The sequence below is a fragment of the Pogoniulus pusillus genome, chromosome 17, assembly GCF_015220805.1.
Source record: "Pogoniulus pusillus isolate bPogPus1 chromosome 17, bPogPus1.pri, whole genome shotgun sequence".
Lineage (NCBI taxonomy): Eukaryota > Metazoa > Chordata > Aves > Piciformes > Lybiidae > Pogoniulus > Pogoniulus pusillus.
Genome location: NC_087280.1, coordinates 16,084,327 through 16,098,390, shown reverse-complemented (window position 1 = coordinate 16,098,390; position 14,064 = coordinate 16,084,327). Strand labels below are relative to the sequence as shown.

At 45.0% G+C, this 14,064-nt stretch overlaps 1 long non-coding RNA gene across 1 annotated transcript; it reads left to right on the top strand.

Moving 5' to 3' along the window:
* The first annotated feature begins 1,164 nt into the window (after positions 1–1,164).
* LOC135183092 (uncharacterized) lies at positions 1,165–12,884 on the top strand. The gene is made up of 3 exons (XR_010305404.1): positions 1,165–1,254; positions 6,954–7,094; positions 12,572–12,884. It is a non-coding gene; the product is annotated as an uncharacterized LOC135183092 (long non-coding RNA).
* Positions 12,885–14,064: the final 1,180 nt, after the last annotated feature.

Here is a 14,064-nt window from a genome sequence, read left to right as displayed (position 1 = left end):
ATTCAAGGTCAAACTTGATGAGTCCCTGAGCAGCCTGATCTAGTTGGAGATGTCCTTGCTGACTGCAGGGGGGTTGGATAAGATGACTTTTGAGGGTCCCTTTCAACCAGATGCACTGTATGATTCTGCCATTCCTTGCACACTCATATGCAATCTGCTGGTGGGCTGACAGGTTAAGAATGCATCTCCCAAATGTTCAGCCTTTCTGAGCCTCACAAAAAGTCTCTGCACAACCCAGCTGGAGAAAATAAAAGCCACTGCTCCAGCACTGCTCCCTCTGCTACGTGTGGGAGTTTCGCTATTTGCCATGGGCATGACCAAGGTTGTTGTTGATGGAGGTGGAACAGAGCTACTCAAATCTCACCCAGAAAAAAACCCACATAAACAGTCTGCAAGTGAACCTCCACCTGTGTTGGTGCATTTCTGCTCTAGAAGCTGTGGGCCCTTTTCTCTTGTTCAGATGTCTGGCACATGGCTGGTGGGCAGTATTGTGCTGCTTGGGACTGGCTGGTGTGGTAGAGCATGGGCTCCAGCCTTACCCTCTCGCCAAGGGCCATCCTAGGGCCGTGCTGAATGTGGATGCACATTCTCACTGTCCATGTAGGGCTGCTACTTGTCTCCAGCTTGCAAATCCAGTTCAAGGCACAGCCAATCCACCACCTGCTCTCCCCAGCAGAGAGCACCATGGCACAGAAGAAAAAACCTACCACCACACTGCACACCATGGCTATGGGGTCTGTGATAGAAGAAACCAGCAAATAGATGTTCAGCAAGTCACTGAGGCATCGGCAGGTTCTGGAAAATGTTCCCCTAAGACTTTAAGGATGCTCCAGAAAGGTCCTTGTGGCCTTCTCTGAAGCACCATGCCCACAAAGTGTCCCAGAAAAGGTGACACGAGTGCAGACAAACACAGCAGCTTTTTCCCAGGTTTGTGGCAGCTCTGAGATCAGGAAGCTCTCTAGACAATCTTGTGGAAGGGTGTGGGCACAGATCAAAAAGCAAAAGACCTTTTGTAGCCCAAAGAGGCCCCTACACCTTTTCAGTGCACACAAGCTACTCATCTCCTCCCTTCTCAGTCAGGGCAGCTGAGCTGAGTTGGCCACAGGTGTATCCCATACCAGAAATGTCCTGCTCAGTATAAAGGGAGAAGTTTGCTGATGAGGAGGTCTCCTGCTTGGGCTTCATTTGATCCTGCTTCTCTTCCTGAGGACTGCCTCCCTGTTCACCATGGCCACCCTATGTTATCTGGGCTGAGTATGACTTTATAGAGTGTATATTTGTATTGGGATCAGTTTCTTTATATCTGTTTTCATTTAAACCCAGGGGTCTGCTTTTTCTCAGTGCCCTTCTTGGATGGTGGAATAGTTATCAGGTGATAGAGCAACTTCTAGAGTTTAGAATCATAGAATCACAGAATTGTTTTGATTGGAAGACACCTTTAAGATCGTGAAGTCCAACCTTCAACCCAACACCACCATGCCCCCTAAACCGTGTCCCAAGGGGACATGTCCACACATTTCTTGAACACCTCCAGGGATGGTGACTCCACCATCTCCCTAAGCAGCTTGTTCCAGTGCCTAACCACTCTTTCAGGAAAGAAGTTGTTCCTAATCTCCAACCTAAACCTCCCCTGGCACAATTTCAGGCCATTTCCTCTCATCTGATACCAGGGAGAAAAGACTTACCCCCATTTGACTCCAACCTCCTCTCAGGTAGTTGTAGAGAGCGGTGAGGTCTCCTCTCAGCCAGATACTGGCTAACTGTAGACAATGTGCCCTTGTGTCATGATGTTATCTCCCACTGTATGACTATGTCCATTTTTCCTCATGGGGCTCCTGCCTCTTTCCATGTACCAACTTGCAGAGTGAACCATTATTCAGCCTCTTGTTCTTCCTTGTTGTGCAATCTGTGGCCCCATGCCTTATTTTCTGCAGGCTCTTCCAACCCTGCTCTGAAGACAGACTTATTAATTTCCTTATGAGCTCTCCTAGGGCACTGATGACAAGAACTGGTGAATTTATTTTCCACTGTTCCCCTGTGAGATGTGGGGGTGGTGTTATGCTTAGTTTATAGATGATATTTGAGGCAGAGAGACATCAAGTTGATGAGTTTTCACCAGTTCTGGGTTTGGATGTGATGTGTCTGCAGTAGTAACCCCATGCAGCACTGCAGCTCCTCAAAGGCCAGGTGTTTTCAGATACAGTTGGGAGCTAGGAGCTCAGTGAATGAAGAATGTGTATTTAGTGACCATCTGGGCCTGTTGTAAGTGACTATTCTGTGGCAGAAGCAAGAATTCAATTCAAGAGAGATGTTGAGATATTGGAATGTGTCCAGAGAATGGTGACGAAGCTGGTGAGGGGCCTGGAGCACAGCCCTGTGAGGAGAGGCTGAGGGAGCTGGGGGTGTGCAGCCTGCAGAAGAGGAGGCTCAGGGCAGACCTCATTGCTGTCTACAACTATCTGAAGGGAGGCTGTAGCTAGGTGGGGGTTGGTCTCTTCTCCCAGGCAATCAGCAGCAGAACAAGGGGACACACACTCAGACTGTGCAGGGGGAGGTCTAGGCTGGATGTTAGAAGGAAGTTGTTGCCAGAGAGAGTGATTGACATTGGAATGGGCTGCCCAGGGAGGTGGTGGAGTTGCTGTGCCTGAAAATGTTCAAGCAAAACACTGTATGAGGCACTTAGTGCCATGGTCTGGTTGATTGGCCAGGGCTGGGTGCTAGGTTGGACTGGATGATCTTGGAGGTCTCTTCCAGCCTGGTTGATTCTGTGCAATTGTACAGACATTTTCCCCCTTTCAGTTCTCAGCTGCATGAACTGGTTCTCTTTCTAATTCCTTCTTAATTCACTATGTGCTTGCCACCTCCTGCAACACATGCAGAAGTATTATAAACAAAAAGTAGGAGCCCACCAAGTTGTAGCTTCCATCACCTTGCAGTCCTAGTTAATTCCTTACTAGAGTCTTGCCTGTGTGCTGATAGAAAACGAGGACACAGCAGGGATGTGGCTACATGTAATAAATGCATTTGTGGAGGTCAGTGGGATGACACAGTTCATAAGGTCTGTGTTTTCTCTGGCTCCTTCCACAGCCCCTACTCATTTCCACTTCCAGTCTTTCTCCCTGTTGCTCTCCTGTTCCATCCTCTAACACATAGCCAAGATTTCTACCTGCTGTCCTCTCCTGCATCCATTTCCAGCTCCATCCACCAGACTTTATTCTGCAAGGCTTGCCATAGCTTCCAGCTCTTCACCATGTGTAGCCTATGAAGTTGTTGAACCCACACCTGTGAGCTCTGGTGGCCAAGCCAGCTCTTCTCAGCCTCTTTGGGTGTTGGTCTGCAAGACTGTGGGGCACAAAGAAGCATCCAGCAGGTCAGTTCTGAGCGCTTCCAAACTGCAGCTCATTGTAAGTTTGTAACTTGAGTAAACTTCCAAAAATACTCCCCTTCCCTTGCCAAATTTCAGGCTTCTCTTCTGGAAAGTAGGCATGTTTCTCAGAAGTCAACAGAGTTATTGTAGAAAAGGCAAAATACCCTCTTTTACTCTGTCCTCATTTCACAAATGGATGAATGGTTTCACTTGATTTAAATTGAATCAAAAGAGCAAATAAAACCTCAGGACAAACCAGACCATGGCAGGCCTTTGACACTAAATGTTCAACTGAAGTGTTGAAAGCTTGGCAAAGACCTCAACAGCATTGAGGCATCAACTAAAGCTGCCTTTTACCCAAGGAGGCTGGGGTGACCTCATGCTGTTTTGGAACTAAAGAAAGTGAGATGAGACAGTGATATTAAAGGTATTAAATCATTAAAGGTTGCAGAGGTGGTAATCTTTGGTTCAAAGAGGTAGCAGAGTCTTGTGCTGCCAGGTGGAGATAGCTGAAGATAGGGCTAAGCACAACACCCATCAGCAGGGACATCACAGTGCCTGGAGCTCTATCCTCTACAGTGGCTGTGCTGAGATTCCCAGAGAGAAAGCTACACTGGATCCCTGTGGCTCTTTCATTTCTTATGGTGGGTTTCTGGATGTGGAAGTAGTTTGTAGCAAAAACTGAATCACTTCCATGCATCTCTGAAACATAAAAAGACTTCAAAGGCAGAAAGGCCTCCTTCTGCAAAAGCAGGGCTGACTCCAGTTAGGGACCCATGAAGTGCCACCACTGGAATTAAGGGTTAGTAAAGGAAATACAGAACAAGTTGTCTTGAAAAAAGCAACAGAAGTCAGGGAAGAGAGTACATGATACAGGAATTTTTAGCCTGGTGGATGGAGTCACAGCAAGGGAAGCCTTCCAATAAAGTAGGATCTGACTTGTCCAGGAGACCTTTTCTGAAACCAGACTCAGATGTCAGAGTTTCCTTAAAACTCTCATAGTGACCTACTTATGTTTAACAGACAGCTGGGGATGTGCTTTGGCTATGTGAAACTACATAGCTCAGAGATCAATTCAGACTCAAAATTCAGATGTGATAGAATCATAGAATCTTTTAGACCTTCAAGATCATCGAGTCCAAGCATTAACTCAACACTGCCAAATCCAGATCGCATCCCTCAGCACCACGTCTACATGTCTTTTAAATCCCTCCAGGGACTGCCCTAGCCAGTCAGTTCCAGGGCTTGACAACCTTCAGGGAATAAATTGTGCTTCATGTCCAGCCTAAACTTCCCCTGGGGCAACTTGAGGTCATTTTTGCTTGTCCTGCTGCTTGCTACTAGAGAACAGACCAACTCCCCTCCTTGCAGGGATTTGTATGCTGCTAGAAGATCTCCCCTCAGCCTCCTTTTCTCCATGCTGAACAAGCTCAGTTCCCTCAGCTGCTCCTCATGAGACCTGCGCTCTAAACCCTTCACCAAATTGTTACCTCTCTCTGAACCTACTCTGCTGTGGTGCCCCTCTTGGAGTTCCCTCAGCTGCTCCTCGCAAGTCCTGTGCTCTAGACCCTTCACCAAATTGTTGCCTTTCTCTGGACCCACTCTGCCATGGTGTCTCTCTTGGAGTGAGAGGCCCAAAACTGAACTCAGTACTCAAGGTGATAAGCAGGCAAATGGTCTTTGCCTTCAGGATTTACCATTCTGGATCTCAATTCATTACCAAGACCTAAAGCAACAACTCTCTTTCTCGTGGCTGATGATAATGACAGAAATCCTTGATTCTGCAGGTCCCTCAAAATTGGAATAAATGTTTCAAGATTATTCTGTGCTCTCCTCTTGATGTTCAGGCATGCTGCTAGTTTCATATTTGCACAACCCTTCCCCATGCAGGTACTTTGGGACAGATGGCATCAATACCCAGCTTTCTTTTGGATTGCTGTGCAGTTAAGGACACTTTCACAAGGAGACAGATATTGCTCAAAACACTTTCCTCTCAAAAGTCTTCTGTTCAGAGAAGAGAGCAAGAATCATCCCTTAATATAATATATTTAAACATCATGATAAAAACCCTCTCTGGAGAATCTGACAACACACTCTTCCACCAACACTGTAATGGATGGTTTTCTTCTTTTAAATGCCTTGCCATTAAAGTTTAACGAGCAATACTTACTTTCCTTCTAAACTTATTTTTCTCCTTGACAGATTGGATACTTAGTTTGGATTTGTTAACACAGCTAGTCATAAAAACGTCTGCTTCAAAGAAATGGATAGAAACTGTCTTGAAGAAATTGGGCTTTGATGCCTGATTTGATTTCCATGGCAAAATAAGTTCATATTTTCTTGTTTGGAAGAAAGGAATGTGAAGTGTTCTGCAGAATGAGCCAATAAGCTCATGTCCCTTTTTATTTGCTTGGAATTTAAGTTTATAATAGATTGTTTAGCTCAGAAATGTCCTAGCTCAGGACTGTACTTTTTAACAACGAGGGGGGAAGGCTGTTCACTTGTGGGTTTTCTGATCTGTTTTTACATGTTTGAGGACTTTACACTTTCTAATCATTTACTCCTTGCATCACTACATATTTTAAAGTAGTCATCAATGAAGTTGTAATTAAGGCTCATATCTTTATGGAGAGGTTATCTACAGCACCATGCATCTTAACCAAATGTCTGGTAAAAGTCCTTTTGTAGTTGTCCTGGTTTCACTGGGACATAATCCCAGGCCAGCCATGGGCTGCAGGCTGTTAGCAGTTTGGAGTCAGCCAGGGCAGCTGTCCTGAGCTGGCTGCAGCTGTATCCCAGGCCATAAAAGTCATAGTCATGTAAAGGCAGGAAGTTAACTGAGCATAGAGGAGAACCTTGCTCTTGCTTGAGCTCCTCTTGACCCTAGTTCTTTTTCCCTCCTGCCTGCAAGGGCTGCTTTCCCATTTAATGTGACTGCTGTACATTCTCTGGGCTGAGTGTGACTTTATATACTTTATTTTGCCATTAGGATCAGCTTAGCTGTTTCATTAAACCTGCATTAATTCTAACCTTTGGTTCTTCCTTCCTTCTCCACTGAGTAGTCATTGGGTGATAGAGCAACTGCTAGAGTTGAGTCCCAAATACAGCCTCAGTGTGGACAGTGTTTTTAGTTCTCACAGTTTTACTTTGAATGTCAGTATTTGTCTTAGCTTTCAGATTTCCTTCCAGACATGATTTCTAACCTCAGATTTGGAAAGAGAGGACTCACCTTGGGAATTCCCATGCTTCAAAACAAGTATACCTTTGTTTTGATCCATAAACCAAAACAAGGGGCATGGAAGGTGAGAGGAGCCTGACTCCTGATTTCTTTCACATTCAAATTGTCCTTCCTCTGACACACTTTCAGAACAGCCTCTGTGATCTTGCCAGGCTTTGTGCTTCAAGAACAAACATTTGAGACAAACCTCCTTGACCCTCTGAGTGATGTGGTGCCGGATGGATCGATGTTAAGAGTGACAGCAGAAAAACAAAAGGAGTGGTTCAAAGACTTGCAGGAAATACACTGAGAAAAAAAAAGTGCTGAGCAAGGACATTCGCAATTTCTTTAGCAATCGTTTTCTTACAGCTACAGTCTTCTCCAAAGCTGAGCTTGGAGCTTTGAGCTGATGAGCCTTTTCCTAGCTCAGAGGAGGGCAATAGCAAACCACCTGATATCTGAAGACATGAGGATCCAGTGGAAAAGAAAAAAGCAGACCACAAATAGACGGTAAGAACCCGTACGACATCACAGCAAACATTTCCTAATGCTCTGTGATGCCAGAAGATGATTCATCTCAGTGTTCCTGTTGCATAATCTTCCCCACAGCTCAGGAGAGTGAAACTAGAAACCCAAAGGTCTCGCTGGGCTTTCAGTGACATTTATGCTTAGACTGAACTTTCAGTTAGGAAAGTGTGAGTTTTTTCTCTGATGACAAAGGAGGAGGAACTGATATAGTAAGGTGCTCTTTCAGAAATGATAAACTACGGCATGTACCAGATTGTCATCTCCTTGGCTCAGAATAAACCCTGAGCTAGACCACAGCCTTCATTCACCCTTCCTGACTTCCATGCAGGTCTTGTTGCAAAGACATTCTGGCCCACTTAGCCTGCCTGGTCCCCGAGAGATCTCAGCTGGACTTACAGAGCCATAAAGCCCCTCCAGAAAAACCAGAAGAGGGTCCCTCAAGGCTTGGTTATTGGGTGGAAGGTACCATGGGGGTTTCCCCTTCCACCTAAACCTTTGTGGCAGCAAGAGGTCTGGAAAGTCCAGGCACATGTTTCAGTATTGTGTGCACATGGTAGGTCCAATGTTTTCCAAAAGCACCAGACTTGCTGCTTGCCCGTGGGATCTCCTAAGCATGCAAGGAGCCCCAGGCGCAAGCACAGCTGCCAGACTGCCTGTGTAGTCACCAGGGAAATTCCACCCAGGTAGCTGCTTGCAAGAAAGAGCATGAAGAATGCAGTAAGAAAGCAGCAGGCAGCAAGGATCACTGCCTCAGAGCTTCTGAGAGGTGTCATGATGCATGCAAAACCGTGTGCTTTAAGGGCCCAATCCATTTTTTCTCCCACAGGAAAATCAAGTAAGTTTGGGAATACTGCACATTTTGGGTCTGTGACCAGGTGCCCAGCACTTTTCTGTGCTGCCTGGGTGAATGCTCTTTCAGGAGAGGCAGTGTGAGTAGCACACAGATCCTTCACACCTCGGCAACCTTCTAGTCTCTTGTTACACCAGGCTGAACCAGGTCAGTTCCTCCTTCAGGGCAGCAATTGTCACAGGCAATGAAATTTCTTCCCCCTTTCTGCTGAGAGTAGAAAAAATTCCTTTATTCAGAGAAGGGAAAAAAAACCCCAACAAAACTAAGCATTCTGAGAATGACTTTTTCTCAACATCTGTTTGTGGGATTTCCAGTCTTGCTGTATTTCATGCCCCCCTCCCTCCAGCTGATGTGGGACATGGTCTATATTTGCTGCTACTTGACAGTTTGTGGGGCAGATAAGGCATTTGCTGAGCACTTGTCTCAAACACACTTTTTGGTAGGGATGGGTGCTCCTCAGGCCAGCCTTGGCTCTGCAGGTGCGTGGTCCTGACTCACCAGGCAGAGCTGTCTCTTTCCTGCAGCAGGGAAATTCTCCTCTTGGATCTCTGCCCTGTGCTCTGCCCTTTTGCCAGGTCTGGACGTGTCATCTTTGTCTGAGGCTGTACCTAAAGCATCCATGAGCTTGGTCTTGAGGAGTAAAGTAGGTGATCTCCAGGTGATCAGCAATAACTGCTGTCAAAAGCTATGAGCAATCGTGAAACTAAAGAGACTTCAGAGTTGGGAAACAAAAGGATAGACTGAGGGCAACCTCAGTTAAATGGAGAACATTGCAAGCCTTGTGTTAAGGTTAGTGAAATGAAGGTTCCTTGCGTTTTGCCAGCAGAGACCACAAACCCAACAGGCAGCTGCCTGTGGGTGAGAAAGGGCTGCCTGACTCACCACCTCTGAACACTTCTTCATGCCACTATGGGATGAGAGCAGAGAGCTGAAGCAGAGCATTATCCCTATGAGCTAGGCTGAAGCTGAAGTAGGAGCAGATGCCAAAAGGGGAACAAAAACTCATCAACTCAACCACAGCTGTGGCTAGAGAAGGGAAGATGGGGTTTCACAGCCTCTCTCCTCTCACATCAGGGCTGCATACCACAGGGAAGGAGGGGTAACCGACATTGCTCTCACTCAGGCATTGCTCTCCATGGCTGGAAGATGAAGCCTCACAGCATGACTCCCCCATACTACTATGAATATGGCCCTTAGCAGTGATGAAGCCAAACGGTTTTGTCATTTGGATGAGGATGGGGATGAAGAGCTGTACTAGGAGAAAACGACATCAAGGTGCAGGTGCTTCCTACGTGCCTAAAACTGTAACCTTAAATGGAGAGTGATCCATGAGCAGCAAGCAGAAAATGAATAAAATAGGTACATGAGTGGAAATGCAAGTCTTAGTTGCTTACCTGGTTGAAAGATAAAAAGCTGGGCCTGTATTGGTAAAGATGATGCACAGAGTTTGCAGATCACTCTGGTCCTCAGCTGCATGATAAGGGGTGGGGGGGGGGGAAGGGAAATATGCACAATTATGCAGCTACTTAGCTTAAATGATTCGTGTCATGCTCTGTACACTGAAGTTTCCACCTAAAGTGTGCAGCTCTCCCTTGCACTGATGAGCTGGATGGTGTCACAGTTTAGTGACACACAGATACGGTGTTGTTTCAAAATTATGGCAATACCTAACCAAAAGAAGTTATAAATCATAAATATCCTGCATTAAAATACTTGTGGAATTTTCAGGCCTCAGGAAGAAGGAAACTTCTTCAGAGCTGCTGGAGGACTGATCATTTTCAATGCCAAATCTTAGCTCGAAGCATGTATTTATGGCCAAGTTTCTAATGGAAAGGCTGGCACCACCTTAACTGTAGTAACCCTGGCAGAGGCTGCTGTGCCTCTAACAACAGCCATGGCTGCAGAAATGGGAAACTGCCTCTTGTTAGTTCCTCATTCTTCAGCCGGGAGGGTATATGTGCCTCCTGTGGAGAACCCCTTCTTCCTCTTGTATCCTCTAATTTGTTATCTTTGATATCCTGTTTCAACTGGAAGTTAAGATTTTTTAGCTCCACCAGGCTAAGTCTGCAAGTGAAGCATGGCATTAAGTGCACATGAAGTTCAAAGTCCTCCTGCAAAACAAATACCTGTTTAAGTATTCGCTCAGATCCACTCTAAACTGGGAACAAAACATAAAGATGTTTCAGGGCTTTGATGAACTAAGGCAGATTTAAGCATACCATTAATTAATAGGCAAACATTTGTGCCCAAGGCCTGCTGCAGCAGTGTTACAAGACGTTCCCTTTTAGAAGATCCTTCAGCAAATTCACTATCCAGAGTCTAATGTTATTATTCCATCTTAATTCATTACGGGCTAGACTTTGCCACTTCTATTAATGCAAACACATCCCTTCAAGCTTAGCTGAAAACATCCCCAAAGAAAGGGGAGCCAGGGGGTGGAAATCTCATTTAACTCTTAAAATGAAAAGACTGTTTGGAAGGAAGTGTTACCAGAGAGTGTAGGCTCTGTAGCACTTGTTTTCTGTTTTATCTGTGCTAACTGCTGTAGCAGTCAGGCCTGTGACATGCATTGTTCACTGGAAATGAAATTGCACACTGTCATAACAGTCTATTAACAGCTCTGAATTTCTGCAGAACTTCACCCCTTCTCTGGGAGATAGCATCTCTCTTTCCTTCCAAGGATAAAACAGCTTCCTTTCTAGCAGCGGTATATATAATGGTGCCTTTGCTTGACGGGGATGTCACGTTCCCTTGACTATTAAGGAGAGGGGAAACGTCTTTGTTACACATTTCTGCTCTCCTTTTATCCTCTTCAGAGAGGGCCCAGCTCAATCTAAACAAAATAAAGCCAGGGTATCGTTTAGAAACTAAACGGCTTTGAGACCTCTTTGATCTGCCTGGCTTCCTGTTAAAGACACAATCGGCTGTTTCTCTACATCCTCGACCACTGCAGATCTGATCTTCTCTATGGTTTGTATTGTCTTTGGCACTACCCAAAACTAACATAGCATTGGCTAGAAAATCTTTTAAAGAAATCCAAACCCTTCTCAGCCTTACCTTTGCCTTTTTGCATCCCCTGCCACCCACCTCTCTGTGTTTGAAGACCCTGAGGTTAGCCACTCTCTTCTGCCCTTATTTTCCAAGTCTCCTGTCCATCTTCCTTTTTTCCCCAGTTCAGTGAAGATCTCTTCTGTGTTAGTCCTGGAAAAACTCAGTATCTCTTTTTCTCTGTATCTACACACTGTTCTATGGGATTTCCCCTGCAGAAGCTTCTCCTGCCCTACACCACCACTGCTACCAGGTCACTGCAACTGAAGACCAAAGTCTTCTCTACCATGGCGACCTTCTCCTCCAATTCTGCCTAAGGTTTTCACCATCCTCTGGGTGGGAAGAGCATTGTTTACCCTCTGCATGCTCTCCACCAGCCCTGAATGCTCAGGCCTTGGTTTCCCTTATCCTCTTTCTACTCACCTCTTACTCTTGCACTTAGCTGCATCTCAGCCTGGCCCTTCTCCTTTCTCAGAATCTAAACTTTTCCAGTCTACTCATAAAGCCATTTCTTCTCTCTTTGATGGATTTCTGCCTCCATCCTTGCTCCACTGTAATCTGAATAATTGACTGCCCTTTTTCTTCTATGAGGTGGTGAGAATGGGTGGGAATGGATGGGAATAAGACAACTTCCTACTCCTCAATCTTATCTCAGCTGTCCAGCGTTCATCAGTTCTGGTGTGTTAATGATTCAGGCAAAGTATGTTAATCATTTAGGCAGAGCAGGGAGTTATACCTGATATAGATTAATAGATGGTAAGGTATGTAGGTTTTACTCTACTCGTGCAAAGCACTGCACATAATCTATTGAGCTTTACAAGTAGCAACAGGACCTCTAATCCTCTACACTGGAAAATTGTTGACTTTGTCTCTTCTGTATTTAATTACACTGAAGAAAAAGAAAACATTGTAGCTTCAAGGACTAACTGCTCCATTAAGTGTAATGTTTTAAGCAAGAGAAATGTTTGCATGCAATGGAAAGATACATAATGTTGCTCCATGCAGAAATCAGATAAATTGGTCTCTAGCTCTAGTGACAGCAGAAACAAAAGGCTTTGTCTCCCACATTGTGGCAGCAAAATCTGCATGGCTGCCTTTGCATTCCTCCCCCTACTTCAGGCCTCTCTGTGTTCAAATACCAGGAGGCAGAACATTGTTTCACATGTTTCAGGTAGGACCAAAGCTGGCCGAGGTCTGAAGCAATCTGTGAGAGCGTGAGAGATGCAAGTTTTGACATCAGAGTGTAAAAGTGGGAATGGAGTTTGCATGCATCATGGGGAGATTTGCTGTCAGAATAATGGATCTCATGGGGCTTTGAGTGGCTGATCAGAATTATTTTGCAACTTGTCTGGTTCCCCTTCTTGCCTCAGAGGTATTGTATAAAATGAAGATAATATTTCATAAAATAAAGACACCAGAATATCAGAATAAATTGCTATGTAGCACAGCCACTCAGCTTCCCAAATGCTAGCCCAACACAAAGGCTAAATTCTCAGCTTGCCTGAATCCATTCAAATCTTGCCTTGCACCACAGCAACTTTGTGTTCATCCTGTCTTGCAGAGCTCACACAGCCCCAGTACCCAAGGGCCCTTTTCAGGATTCTCCTCCCATACAAGCACAATGCAGTGATTAAGAAATGGCATCAACACTGAAGCATCTTCTTCCCTGCTCACAGTACCTTTATAGCTTACCCACTCCTTCTCCCCAGCCTCAATAGCCAGAGGGAACTACTGCCAACTGGGTAGTGTGTAAAAGGCATCCTCCACGTGATGCCAGACTCCCACCCCAAGAGATCCTCAGTTTACAACTCAATGTCTGAGGAAAACTCTCAGAATTGTCAGAATAAATAAAAAATGAGCTGACTAATTTCAAATGTGCCTCAATCTCGACCTCAGCAAGGTTGGCCTCTAAACCAAACCAGAAAATACAAGCTGAACCAGAAATCAGAGCTGAAAAAGCCCATCTTCATGGCATTTCACTGTGAATTCAGCTTTTAGCCTGGTTTCTTTTCTTTTTAGAGTAACACATCTCTCTGGAAATAGTCAGCTCTGTGAAGCTTTGTACCGCTGGTTTGTCATGACTGCATCTGGTCAGAACAAATGGTGGTACAGGAGAGGAGTTAACCATTTCTCATTTACTTAGTCAGCTGGGCTAACAGGAAGGTCAGCCAGGAGGATATCCCCTATAGAACAGAGCCAAGATATGAGTCCATTTACTAAACACATGCTTTCTCTAGCATATTTGTCAGTATCCTGTAAGTAAATATAGGGCATAGTGAAATTTCTGCCTACACTGATGGTTACCAATATTTTCTGTACTCTCTCATTTTACAACTCTTCTTGTTTTCAGCAATTTGCCTACATGACTAAAGGTCAAGTATTCTGGCCTAGGCCATCATTTCTGCAGTGTTACAAATGATGCTGAAATGCAGATGAATTTTTAATATGAATACATAGAAAGCAATGAAAGGATGGATATTTAATACCTAAGTTATAGCATTCTGTCTTCTTCAACCCAGGGATCTTCAAACTCTTAACAAATCCAAATTTCCTGCTGCTAATGGGGTTTGGATCAGCTTCTTCCCCTCGAAAAAATAATGAAGCCAGTTGTCTTTTACCCAGCTCTTTCTTTGTGCTGTAGGCGTAAATTCCATTTTACTTTCTCTGAGGAGCTGCAAACAACTCCACTGCCTTTGGGGTAGGCGGGGAAAAGAAGTATGGCTGATTCTAAATAGAAGTTACTTGTCAGATCAACCTTGATAGCAGAGATAATGAGGGTGATCACATGGGAATATAGATTCAGGGTTTAGTTTAATCATCGTTCCGTATCAGCTGCACTGATCCAGTTCTTCGTGACTAAGTCAAATAAACATTAGGTAACTGAAATTATCTCTAGCCTTACTTTTCACTCCACCCCCCCCACCCCCCCCCCCCCCCCCCCCCCCCAATACCCACAGTGTTTGTTTCAGTGACTTTAAAATCTATAAAGGACATCTGTAAGTGCTGATAAGCAAACAGGATGGACTTTTGGTGAAAAGGTATCTGTAGTTAAGC